Consider the following 13,776-nt stretch of genomic DNA (forward strand, 5'->3'; position numbering starts at 1 on the left):
CCTGACGAACAGGAAACATGATTTTGTTTTTGTTTTTCTGGCCGTTACAGAGATGAAGCTGTTTCTCATGCATAATCAGAAGTAGGGAAATATTTTGTGCTGATCACTGCCAAAAGTTTGTGTTTCATGAAACATTTTGTGCTTTTGGTTGTGACATAGTTTGCCGCGCTTTCTAAGCAAGTCGTGCTGATGTGTATCTTGGGGCTCCTACGTGAGATTTTTTCCGTGCACGGCGGAAAGCTAATGAGCCTTGTTTTTATATAGATATTGTTCAGGCGTTCTCTGCTCACACGTAAAATCAGGTCGGTAAGGGGTTGTTTAGTAGTTTTTACTTTGCCTCTTCAAGATTATCAATTCTTTTCAGTTATTGTTTAACCACAAAAGCTGCAAGGTCCAATTTGCTGCGGTTTAAGAGTCTTTGCGCGCAGTGTGTGATCACAGAGAATTTGCTGTAAAGGTAGTCCGTTACGTATAGCTCTCTGAAAATTTATTTTAACGTGAGTGTCGTGCTTCTCCGCACCTCACTTGCGATCGGTAGCCTACTTATGGAGAGCACTAGCACATTCCTAACGACTTGCTCCAATTGCACTAAACATGTTTTAATGATTAATGTAAGTGCAGAAGTACAATTTTATTCGAAGGTTATCGCGGTGCTTCGCTCAGCCCTACTGCCTACTGGGTTACTGCATGTCCATGGGCAGCAGAACGAAGAATGCTCTGCTACACATACTCCTCAAAAAGGTGCTTTGCAATGCTATTAGCCATTCTGCTATTTTATCATTAAGCACTGCTGCTGGTGTTGAGAATAACACTTTTGCAGATTGCCCCCTTAGACGAAAACAATTTGCAGAAATTCAGAGAATTGTCTTCTAATGCGCAGCATTCTTAGTGCACTTGTCTACACTGTCTGCTATTTACAGCAAGATATGGATAAGAGTAGCCAAGGATAGGATAGGAATAACTTTAATAAAATGACGGCAACTGACGGTTGAACGCTTCGTGACGTGGGCTTACCGTTGACAGGTGGTTATGGCCTACTCAGCACTACCACAGTTCGGCACATCTGTGGCGGGCCATGAGGCTTGTGCTTTTCTAACGCACCCCGGGAATGCTGGACGGCTTATAGTTGAGTGTCCTTGTCTTTATAGTGCACTGAAATATGAAGTTCCGGTGGGTATGAAATGAAGGTCGCCTCGGTCGGCAACCTGACACAGTCCAACATGATGTGCCATTGGTCCACCCCACCCACTGCACAAATACTGCATACACCACTCGGATAGTGTTTGGATGACGTACGTGTAGCACTGCTGGGGTGGCGAGTGACCCGGTCTCTACCAGCCTTAGGATGACGGCCTCCGCCCGACAGAGTGCTGAATTGGGAGGTGTCATTGTCCTTCAGGTTGGGCGGTAACACTTGGTAACTTCGCCATAGCTTGTCACTCCGTCATTGGCTTCGAATCACCACGAAGAGGGGTCGCTCACGGGGGCGCTGAGAGTAAGCGATCACGCCGCCGATTGGGCCGCCAAGTTTTGTTTCGGTAAGGATGCACGCTCGCCCGCGTGCGCCGGCAACCAATTGATACGGATGGTGCGACCACGGTCTTGGAGCTTGAGCTTGCCGATAATGGCGGCCGCCTGTGCGCACATTCGCCCCTTTGCAAAGTGGCGCACGGTGTTCTTCGAGTAGCTAAGCACGGTGCGACATTCGGCCTCCGAGATCACCACAGCGATGGCAACCTACTCGGCATCTGTGACGTCCGTGCAACGCACACTCGCTGGCGTTCTCTTGTTGCCCGTAGCCGCCGCTACGAACACTGCCGCGAAGCTTTCTCGCTTGCATTCCGATGCATCTACGTAACGGGCATGCAAGTCGTGGATGACTTACTCGGTGAGGGCATTGGGCCACGCCTGTCACCGCTCTTGGTCGTAGGCGGATGTGGGCCCAGGCCTCCTCGCTAATCTCGCACGGTTTCCGGCTGGAAGCATGGGGTTGTAACTCAGGAACGTCAGGATGCTGGGGCCTGCCTAGGTTGTACAGAGGCGCTCCATTTGCGCGTTGAGCTGCGCCTCGGCTATTTTTTCTAGAGTGTTATGGACGCCCAGCTTCAGGAGCCGAGCCGTACTTGGTGGTGTTCGTTACGTCCAGTGCCGTCCTGCAAGTCCGTCTGATCAGCGCGTTCTCTTTGGTCCTGTGGGTGACCTACCAGTTGAGGTAGGCCGCAACGTAGGCGATGCGACCGACTGATCACGAACGATTGGACGAGGCGCACGCGGCTGCCTTCACGCATGCCCGCGCAACGTGTCGAGATTCGGTGTATGAGCCGGATGGAGTCCATTTGATCGTTTCGTCATTGCGGCCGCTCTTGGTTAGCAGCAGTACCAGGACCCTGATCTTTATAGCTAGGGGTATGCGTGGCCCCGATGCAGTGACGATCTTGATGTGATCGCTCACCCGACGTTTCTGTCCCGGCCTCAACGGTGTGAGGACGAACAGCTCGTATTTGGCGGGTGAGCATACTTGTCAGGTGCCGTCCAGGTGCTGCTCGATGGCGGTAACCACCGCATGTAGCTGTTGCTAGATGCTGTCATCGGTGCCGCCGGCCGCCCACAGGATAACGTCGTCCTCATGGATCGGGTTCCGGACGCCTGTACCTGCCACTGCCTTCGCTACCCCGTTCATGACAAGGTTGAAGAGCAACGGCGAAAAGACGAATTCTTCGGGGTACCCATGCTTTCGAGTTTGCATTCGGGGAACTTGAGGTTGTCGACTACAGTCCCACCGTGCAGTTGGCCCAGAAGTACTGAACGTAATTGCAGCTCGTTACCCCCATGCTAAATTTTGGTACTTTTGCTAACATGGCTGAGTGTTTGAATTTGTCAACTGCGCTTTATAAATCGAGCCCCAGAATTAATTTAGACCTTCCTTCGCCAGGTCTTCCTGCCACCGGTTGGCTACCAGGTACACCAGCACCTTTCCCACGAAGGACGTGAGCGAAATTTATTTATTTATTTATTTTCAATACTGCCAGTCTCGGGCGAGACCATAGCAGGTGGGCATTCATACAATTTCAGCAGGAACAACAGCGATGGGCCTAACATTGGCCCATCGCTGTTGTTGGCGAACGTTGTCGATGTCCGCTCGTATGCTCGGTTTCAGGATCAGTATCTTTGTGGCCATTTTCCGCTGTCTGGGGAGTTTGCCCGATCGCCAGCATTCGTTGAAGTAACGGGTTAGGGCCTAGATTGATTCATCGTCGAGGTTGCTTAGCATCTTGTTGGTGACGAGATTGGGGCCCGCTGCCGTACGGGTGTTGAGCTCGTGCAGCGCTGCCTGTAGCTCCGACATGGTTATGTCTTGCTTGTTCCACGCGTTGGCCAGCGCCCCGTATGACGGGAGGTTTTGCGTTGCCGTGTACGGCAGATACTTTGCCGTCCGTTGGTTTCCGTTGCCGTGTCCGGTGGTAGTGATATGCATGAGGCGGGCCAGGTGGTCGCGCTGGTCTGACTTGGTCTTGGTTTCACACAGGAGGTATCGAAATATATTCCAGGTGCAAGCGTAGTGCAGTTCCCTGTCATCTTGGTTACAGATTTCTTTCCACTGCTGAGGCCGCAGGACCGTTCAGTGCTGTTCAATGACCCTGTTCAAGTCGGCCACCGTCTTTATCAATTTGCAATTTAGCCATTGCCGCTTCCAACGCGGCTGTATCGAACGTTTGGTGTCGATGAGATGGACCAGGCGGCTTTGTCTGGTACCGACGTCCTCATCTGTATCGATGATCTTGGTGGCCGACTGCACTGCACCACGGAGCTCTACCGTTCAGGTTTCGATGTCTGTAATGGTTCGTGTTGTGATAGACGTCTCTTACGGAAACCGTCCAAGTCCGTCAACTTGTGTGTAATAGTATTCCACCGGAATCAGTTAGGTATCGTAATTTTGAGGATGTAATGATCGCTGCCCAGGTCAACTCCGATCTTGTGCCATGTTTCTTTGCCAGTGTGGCCATTCTTGATTAATGTAAGCTCTGATGTGTTAGCTCGCGCTACGGAGTTGCCGATGCCGGTGAGATGAGTGGGGTCCGTGATAAAGGCATAGTTGTGGTACAGGGCATCCTCTAACAGGTCCCGTCCCTTGGTCCCATCCTTCGCATAACCCTACGCTGGATGGGGGCATTGAAGTTCCCTCTGATGAGCAACGAGTTGTCTTTGGCTTGGGTGCTGGCTGTGTGTAATACGGACTTGAATTCCTGTGTTTGGTACTTGTGGTTCCTGTAGATGTTGCAGATGAACAGGCTGCATTTCCGATGTTTGCTTCGGATGATTTTGGTGAAAGTGTATACCACCCTGAGGCGGACGTGTTTGAGTTGGCACGCGATGAATGTGAGCCGCTTGCAGAATAGTGTGCAGACGCCCCGTCCCTGAGCCGGACAAACGTGAGCACCGGACTGACGTGAGCGGGATACCCAGGGAGGGTGAGGGTCGCCGTCGCCTTTCCCGGCAGCAGGACGATGTCGGGTTTCTCGGGTACTGCGGTGATGTGTTCTTGCAGCACTGCTCTCTTGTTGTAACTGGGTCAGTTCCACTGCCAGACCTTAAGACCCGGCAACGATCCTAATGTGGCTTGGGGTTGAGACATGGTGGTAGCGGAGTTGGGGCTTGCGTCTGTTTTTGAAAGTATTGGTGGTTGGCGAATGGCGCCGCAAAGACGGGGCTGCGAACTGCGGGTTGAGTGTCTGTTCAAGAAAATTGAACCGCTCTTGTATAGTTTGTAAGGATGTGGTGATCAGCTCCTCCAGCCGCGCCAGTAGTTGGTCGGCTCTGGCAGCCGTGCCGGCGAAGATGTTGGCGCACGGTTCAATTTTGGCGTCAATCTGAGTTTCTAATTCGGTTATATACGTGTGGCTTCATGATGACGTGCGTGCTCGGTTCCTAAGGTGTGGGTCAGTGGTCTTCTCTTCCGGGGCTTGTCTTGGGTTGCGGAATTGATTATGTGTCTTGGTGTGATGGCGTGTCGGTGTTTTGCTCGGGGGTAACGGTGGGTGCATGTGTCTCGGGTGATTGAGCTGGGCCTCTTGTTGCCTGGGCTTACTGTGCTTGAGTGCTTTCGTGACCTCGGCTAGTGCTTGGGTAAGGCGACGCAAGATTTTGCCATTGTTGCGTTGGTTGCGCGGAGTTGTTGGAGTTCCTTCTAGTAGGGGCTGCTAATCCACGCCTTCCAGCTTCTCGGAGTGCTTCGGCCACTAGTGGTGCTGTTAGAGTTAGCCCTTCTGCTTTTAATTTTGCCCTTTGCTGCGCCGGCCCAGCTGACTCTGCCACGAGAGCACGTATCGCTTAGCGCCGCAGCTGTTCCTGTCAGTTGAGTCACGGCCACAGGATCCGCTGCGCGATGCGCGAAGGGAAGCGTGGCATTGGGCATGGCTCGATGCACCGTGTGATGCACTGCGGGATCTGCTGCGGGAAGGAGTGCGGGAGCGGGAGCATCTTAGGCTTGGAAACAAGCTTTATTCAAGGCTTGCTTTTGCTGTTCTTCGGCGTTATGGCGTACCCCTTGTCGTCGCCGCACGACGCATGGAACCTTACGCTTGGTTCTGCAGAAGCGGTCCCGGGTGGGGTGCTCTCCGCCACAGAGCTTGCAAATGGGGCCCACTTGTGGCCCTCTCTTGAATTAAAAACACCGCATGTAAGGCAAACCGGTACATTTGTCGTGGGGTGCACGTCGCGCCTGTTGCCGACCTTGCCTCATCATCATCATCATCATCACCAGCCTATCTACGCCCACTGCAGGGCAAAGGCCTCTCCCATTATTCCCCAGTTACCTCGGTCTTGTGCCAACTGTGACCAATTTATCCCCGCAAACTTCTTGATCTCATCTGCCCATCTAACTTTCTGCCGCCCCCTGCAACGCTTGCCCTCTCTGGGGATCCACTCTGTTACCCTTAATGACCAGCGGTTATCTTGCCTTCGCATTACATGCCCTGCCCACGTCCATTTCTTCTTAATTTCTACTAATATGTCTTTAACACCAGTTTGCTCCCTGACCCACTCCGCTTTCTTCTTGTCCCTTAATGTTACACCTATCATTTTCCGCTCCATTGCCCGCTGAGTCGTTCTCAATTTAAGTTGAACCCTCTTAGTGAGCCTCCAAGTTTCTGCCCCGTAGGTGAGTACCGGTAAGATGCAGCTGTCATACACTTTCTTCTTCAGGGACAATGGTAGGCTACTATTCATTATCTGAGAATGTCTGCCATATGCACCCCACCCCATTCTGATCCTTCTAATTATCTCTGCCTCATGGTTGGGATCTGGGGTCACAACTTGGCCTAAGTAGATATATTCGCTTACCACTTCCCCTGCCTCGCTACCTATCTCAAACTGCTGTGCTGTCCCGAGGTTATTGATCATTACTTTAGTTTTCTGCATATTAATTTTCAGGCCCACGGTTCTACTCTGTTCGCCCAGTGTGGAAAGCATGCTTTGCAATTCGTCCCCCGAGTTACTTAGCAAGGCAATGTCATCAGCAAATCTGATGTTACTGAGGTATTCTCCATTAACCCTTACTCCCACCTGTTCCCAATCCAACGTTCTGAATACTTCTTGTAAGCATGCTGTGAATAACATTGGAGAGATTGTGTCTCCTTGTCTGACACCCTTTCTTATAGGTATTTTACTGCTCTCCCTATGGAGGATGATGGTAGCTGTAGACCCATTGTAGATATCCACTAGTATTCTTACATAATGCTCATCTACCCCCTGGTTCCGTAATGCCTGAATGACTGCTAGGGTTTCGACTGAGTTAAATGCTTTCTCATAATCTATGAAGGCTATATATAGAGGTTCAGTATACTCAGCGCACTTCTCTATCACCTGAGTGATCGTGTGAATATGGTCCATTGTTGAATAACCTTTCCGGAACCCTGCTTGTTCTTTAGGTTGACTGAAATCTAGGGTTGCAGATATTCGGTTAGCGATTACCTTGGTAAATACCTTGTAGACGACTGACAGTAAGCTGATCGGCCTGTAATTTTTCAACTCCTTCATGTCGCCTTTCTTATGGATTAGGATGATGTTCGCGTTCTTCCAAGATTCCGGTACCATTGCGGTCATTAGGCATTGCGTATACAGGTTTGCCAGTTTTTCAAGTAGAATTTCGCCGCCATCCTTCTAGAGGTCTGCTGTTATCTGATCCTCACCAGGTGCTTTGCCCCCTTTCATTTCTTTCAAGGCCTTCCTTACTTCTTCGGTCGTTACTGGTGGGATGTCTACCTCCTCTGAACTACTGTCTCGTTCGGCATTATCCTGTATGTCCCGGCTACTGTACAGATCCCTATAGAACTCCTCGGCCACTGTGACTATTTTATCTCTATTTGTGATGACATTGCCTTGCTTATCCTTAAGTGCATACATCTGATTTTCCCCCACGCCAAGACGTCTCTTCACTGCTTTCAGGCTACCTCCATTCTTTACAGCGTATTCGATCCTCTCCATATTATACTTCCGTATGTCAGCTGTCTTACGCTTATTGATTAACTTCGAAAGCTCCGCTAGTTCTATTCTGTCACCTGCGGTAGAGATTCTCATGGTTTGCCGTTTCCTGATTAGATCTTTCGTCTCCTGTGAGAGTTTACCAGTATCCTGTCTAGCCATAGTGCCCCCGACTTCTACTGCACACTCCGTGATAATACGTGTAAGGTTGTCGCTGGTTTCCTGTGTCGTAAACTCGGCTTCCTCGTTAAGGGCGGAATATCGGTTCTGCAGCGCGATCCTGAACTCTTCTACTTTACGTCTTACTGTTAGCTCATTTATCGGCTTCTCTCGTACTAGCTTGTTGCGGTCCCTCCTCAGATCTAGCCTAATTCGAGATCTTACCATACGGTGGTCACTGCACCTTCCACATCATGCACGACGCCAGGGTTGTCGCACAATATGAAGTCTATTTCATTTTTGTGTCCCCATTCGGGCTCCTCCAGGTCCGTTTCCTACTCTCCCGCTTACAGAAGAAGGTATTCATTATGCGTAGGTTATTCCGTTCTGCAAACTCGACTAGTAGGTCCCCCCTGCTATTTCTACAGCCCAGACCATAGTTCCCAACTGCCTTGTCTCCAGCCTGATTCTTGCCTACTTTAGCATTGAAGTCCCCCATAACAAGGGTATACTGTGTTTTTACTTTACCCATTGCCGATTCCACGTCTTCATAGAGGCGTTCCACTACTTGGTCGTCGTGGCTGGATGTGGGCGCGTAGCCCTGCACCACCTTGAGCTTGTACCTCTTATTGAGCCTAATTACAAGACCTGCTGCCCTTTCGTTAATGCTATAGTATTCGTCTATGTTGCCAGCTATGCTTTTATTGACTAGAAATCCCCCTCCCAGTTCTCCTCTGTCCTCTAGACCACGGTAACATAGAACGTGTCCATTTTTCAGCACCGTAAAGGCTTCGCCTGCCCTCCTAACCTCGCTAAGCCCTATTACATCCCATTTAATGCCCTCTAATTCCTCGAACAACACCTCGAGACTTGCTTCGCTAGATAAGGTTCGCGCATTAAACGTTGCCAGGTTCAGATTCCATTGGCGGCCTGTCCGGATCCAGGGATTCTTAGCACCCTCTGCTGCGTCACAGGTCTGACCGCCGCCGTGGTCAGTTGCTTCGCAGCCGCTGGGGACTGAGGGCCGAGGGTTAATAGGTGTATTCATGGGAGGTTGTGGCCGTTACTACACCAGGGTGGCCAATCCTGCTCTGGTGAGGGAGTGCATTACCGGCAATGGTCGCCGGGGTGAGGCCGCACCCCAAGCCCCTTTTGTGCAATTCCATCAATACGCGGATTTTTTTTTTAATCCGGTGGGAATTGTCCGGTACCGGGATTCGAGCCACGGTCCTTCTGCACGCGAGGCGGGTGTTCTACCTCTACGCCATCGCTGCATCGATCTTGCCTAGTACTCTGCAAACGTCTATTTGCTTCTGTAGATACGGCATGGGTAGAGCGTGGATGGGTAACGCACATACCTAGGAACCTTGCTACCGCTGAACACAACGCTTAACGTCGTGGTGTTCCCCATACGTTTCGCCCCCGCGGCATGGGGGCTTATACTTGGAAACGGTGTGCTGCATCATTTCGGTGTCGTTGTCCTCGAGCGCTATGCCCGTGATCACGCCCGCGACTGTGTCGGGGGTGGTCGTTCCATAAGCCTTCACTTCGTATATTTTGCCTTGGATGTTGATAGCTTGAATTCGAGCATACTTCGCTCGCTCCACGCTCAGGCTGCTGAGCACGACAATGTTGTGTTGGGTATTCGGACACGCGATATCCTCTGCGCGATCTGCTTTCTCAATCCCCGCTGCCGCCATGATGGCAGTTGCCGCGCGTACCGCTCCTTCCTTGGAAATATCGTGCCCTCCGCCGCTCCTCACGACGATCTTAATTTCTTCTGAAGGCATGGCGAGAATGCGAGCCACACGAATAGCGGCGGTCCTGACGTTTTTGTTCAGTTTAGGATCCTGCCGAGAGCTCGATGTATCGGTACGAGAAGTCGTGTCACCCTGCGTTGCTTGCCATTATGGTCGGCTTGCCGATGTGCAGCCATCCGGGCGACCGTTGAAATTCCTCGGGCGTAATTTCTTCGCCGTCTACTTGCAAGCACATTTCGGAAACCTGGGAAGCGTACGCCGAAGCGGCGGAGGAACCCTCCATATTCACGTATGAGAAGTACAGCTGGATAGGCCTTCCGAACCCTGGGTTCGCGTAGGCTTAGCGGCTGCATGTATCGATGAACCAGGAAAAGTTAGATTAATCGATGAAAAAAGCACCTCCAATGTAAAAGCAGTTATCGGGTGACAGCGGTTCCTTCACGAACGCATTGTTAATAAAATCTTTGGTATCCACACTAATTGCAACTGCAAAAGGGGGCATCAACCACAGAGCCGATATGAACTCGTCTGCTCTCCGCGGCTACCGTAGCGCTCACAGTGCCCCTAAAAATAAGTATCCAAATACCTGGGGAATAATTTATTGTTTTTATTTTTTTCCGCCAATTCTGTAAACGTACACCAGTGCCTTTCCTCCGCCAATTATCGGTTTTTCCGTAAATGCAAGACATAGTGCAGGGTAGGTTCGTTTGGCAATTTTTTTCATTCGCGTTTCCATTGTTTTTTCTTTGGCTTTTTGTTTTGGCTCCAGTTTTTGGAGGGTTTGTGTAAAAGTATAATTTTTTAGTAAATTCATTTTTGTAATTTTTTTCTTTACTTTTTTTTCCGAGTTCTGTTCGGCCACTTCTCTTCAATTCCGCTATTTTAACGAAAAAATGTGTTACTACATACCACCAACTAAACACTTTCGCGGAAATGAAGGGCGTTACACGGTTCGCTCACTTTTGCTATTTTGTAGTAATAGTTCCAACGCTCATTTTCGGGCTCTTTTAGTTCAGTCTTTGTTTTTTGGAGATGTATAGGATGCAACTTTACATCTCGTCCGTTTACTTAGGTAAAATCTTAATTTTTTGTTTTTCTTTTCGTAATTTCCATTAGAGCAATTGAGTTTATTTACGCTATTGTAACGATTAAATGTGTTACTTTCAGCAATTATCCATTACTGCACAAATGCAGTACTTCACACAGTGATGGCCCTGGCGATATCGGCAAATAATGCTACGCATTAAGAAGCTTCATCAATGGCTATGGCCAACGCCTGACTAACCCCGTACAGCGTAATCTGACCCACTACCAATGACCCCGGGCACTTCAAACTTGCTCCTTGAGAAGGCTGTATTTAACACAAGCGTAGTGGGAAGCTACTTTATAGAAAAATACTACTTATTGCACTTACCCAAATAAATTTCAAACTTATGGGGGTAGAACAGGTGGGTTGAAAACGTTGACTTAGAAACGCCTTTGCCGTAAGTACATATACCAATCACGTAACATTAAAAAAATAATATTTTGTTTTACTTAAGGGATCACAACAGGGCTTACATGCGCACGTATCTTCACCGCTGGTAGCTGATGCCTTAACGTGTTTGCTGTAGTGGGACTTGGGATGATATATATTACGTGCTTTGCTCACTAATCTTATACATAGAAGACCTATAATGGTCGGTGAGGGCGATTGGGCCGGTGCTCCTCTTCAGAGGAATTGGCGGTTAGATGTTTGAGTGGCGCCTTCTGCCTTTGACGTGAGCTTAGGTACTTGCGCAGCGGTTGTCTGCTACACTCGCGCCTCTGCTAAACTCGCGCGGCTGTCGTCAGCTTGTGAGGGGCAGCAGTGTGCCAGCGCTAGAAAGCCCATATTGATGGTTTGGTGCATTAAAAAGCGCATATCCAGTAGCTCAGTTATTTTGCCAGCTTCTGGCACCCCTGATTGATTTCAAGCTGCATCCGTAAAAGTTTGCAACACACGAGGAGGGAGAGACCAACTTTTGTCAGAGCATCGGTCTGATGATCGTGTGTAACTCATCTTTTCTGGATTATTTCCGAGGTTCAGTGCTCAGAGATCCTTGATAAGTATTCGAAATGCGCAGGCTTCCCTAAAGTATTTTCGAGGTGCTCTTATGAAGACTCAACAGTCTAATGCTACGTACCTGGCAGCGGCTATTCATTTCGTTGTTGTCCTGTGTGAGATGAATGTGTTAGCGCGGAGCCCTTCGTCGCCCGTCTCTGGGCTGAGCCGCGTCGACATCGTGGGGACTGAGCGAGCGATGGACAGGCCTACGAGTGAAAGAGAGAGCGAACGATATGACGACCAATGAGTAAAAGAAAATAAAGGAGGAGAGTGTCGCCAAATTGAAATGGGAGGGCAGTTCGCCGTGGCGCCGCAAGCCAGCGCTCTTGGAAAGTGTGCGGTGAGGGATGGGTGAGAGCGGTATGATGGGCCCGCACGAGGCGCTCCACGGCGCGACGCTTGTCGAAATAATGCGAAAAAAAACATCCCCCTCGCGAGGGGCACGATCAAATGCAGAGCATTTCCGCGGGGGGCGTGCCTGCAAGTCTTATGGATTACGTATTGGTTGTTGTTGTTGTAATTGTTGTCTTCCAGCGTAGACATTGTCGATGAAGTCGATGGTGAAACGTGCCGTGAACCCCCTGCCGCGGCTATTACGCAACGTGGAGAGGCTACGACGCAACGTGGCGCGGCTATGACGCAACACAATCCAACACAATCCACTTTAATCCAACCCAATTCAAATCCAAGCCAAGCCAAGCCAAGCCAAGCCAATCCAATCCAATCCAATCCTATCCAATCGAATCCAATCCAATGCCCTTCGCGAGAGAATGTTATAGCGCCGATATCTCGCCACCGCATGAACGCGAACCGAACGCGGCGAGAAAGGGTGTTGCGAGCGGAGAGAAGGCGAGGAGGACGCGGGGGAGAGGGCGCACCTGTGGCCGACGGTTGAATGAGTCAAGGATATAAGGCGCGTGCGTAACCTTCCATTCTGTGTCGGCTCCGTGGAGCAGTCGGTAAAGTGCCGCGTACCTTGCGTTCCGCCCGTAGAGTCGTGGGATCGAAACCTGGCGCCGGAAGGTATTATTTCTTTATATTGTGTAGGGTGCGGACTACGTAGTGATGCGGACTACGGACGCCAACGCGGGTGACATCATGAGTTACTAAAATGCTCTGCATTTAAAACGTGTAGGTAGCATGCGCGTGTCTATGATGTGCGTTCGGTTAAGGCACAGTTTGCGGTCCCGTCCTGAGACTCACTTCGCGCCGCAAACGCAGCGGCTCATCATCGCTGCCGTCGACAGAACCCACAAGTGACTGCTGCCTCAGGGCACTGCTGCTGAGGCCAAAGATCGTGATAGGGAGTATGGTAATACCAGCCAATTCTTTTTGTGTGGTCAACGCATTAATTTTTCTTCACTGTCTTATTAGGATGTTTGGAAATGTTTGGGAGGCTCACAAAATTTATGGGGATAGTTTCTTCAAGCTACTGAAGGTACAGAGTGCCTTCGTCACAAATTGTCTTTTGTTATGGCTTTGTACATAAAGGTTCATTACAGCAGCGTGTTTTGTTTATTCACATGAAAATACAACTACAAGATTTGCATTACGCCACCGCGAAACGGCACCGACAACGTTGTTCAGAGTACTGCAAGTGGGATTTTGTGTCCCGAATTTCTATCGTAACCATCGCCATCGTAACGAAATGCACCCCAAACCGAACAGTTATGACATGATTACGGAGTTGAAGGCTTGGTATACTTTCTTTACGAGTGTAATAAATAGTATACGTGCCTGTTTTTATTAATACAAGAACTGAAACCGATTTATATGCTTAAGCAGCTCTATTCAGGCTTGAAGCGTAAAGAACAAATCCTGGCCTACTTGGGATGGCACTCCATGAATTGAAGAAAATTGCGATTACTCTCTTGCCGTCTACTCAGGAGCCCGCCCATAACCAGCTCGATCTGACTGTTAAATTCTTTTCCTCCTTTTCCCTTCCTCCTCTTAGATGCAGTGCTACTATAATGCATGTGTGAGTATTGTGAAGATATGGCAGTACAAAATGTACCGCAATATTACTCCAGGTCTGAACAAAGTGTTATGTATTTTTGCCGTACACGTGACTCGTTTTCCGCAATGAGCCTCCATACTGGTTAGAAGCCTGGTGTAAAACCAGCACGCACCCATACACCATGTAAGTTGTACGGAACTCAATCAACATTTTTTGCGCCCCCTAGTGCTTGTCGGCATGTTTTCATGCCATGATAATGTAAAGTGATGTGATATAATACATTCGAGCATTTGCCAGTGTGTCAAAATCCTTACATACGATCACCCGAATCCTAA

Source organism: Haemaphysalis longicornis, unplaced genomic scaffold, assembly GCF_048455015.1.
Source record: "Haemaphysalis longicornis isolate Haplotype H1 unplaced genomic scaffold, Haemaphysalis longicornis Haplotype H1 scaffold_4, whole genome shotgun sequence".
NCBI classification, from domain to species: domain Eukaryota; kingdom Metazoa; phylum Arthropoda; class Arachnida; order Ixodida; family Ixodidae; genus Haemaphysalis; species Haemaphysalis longicornis.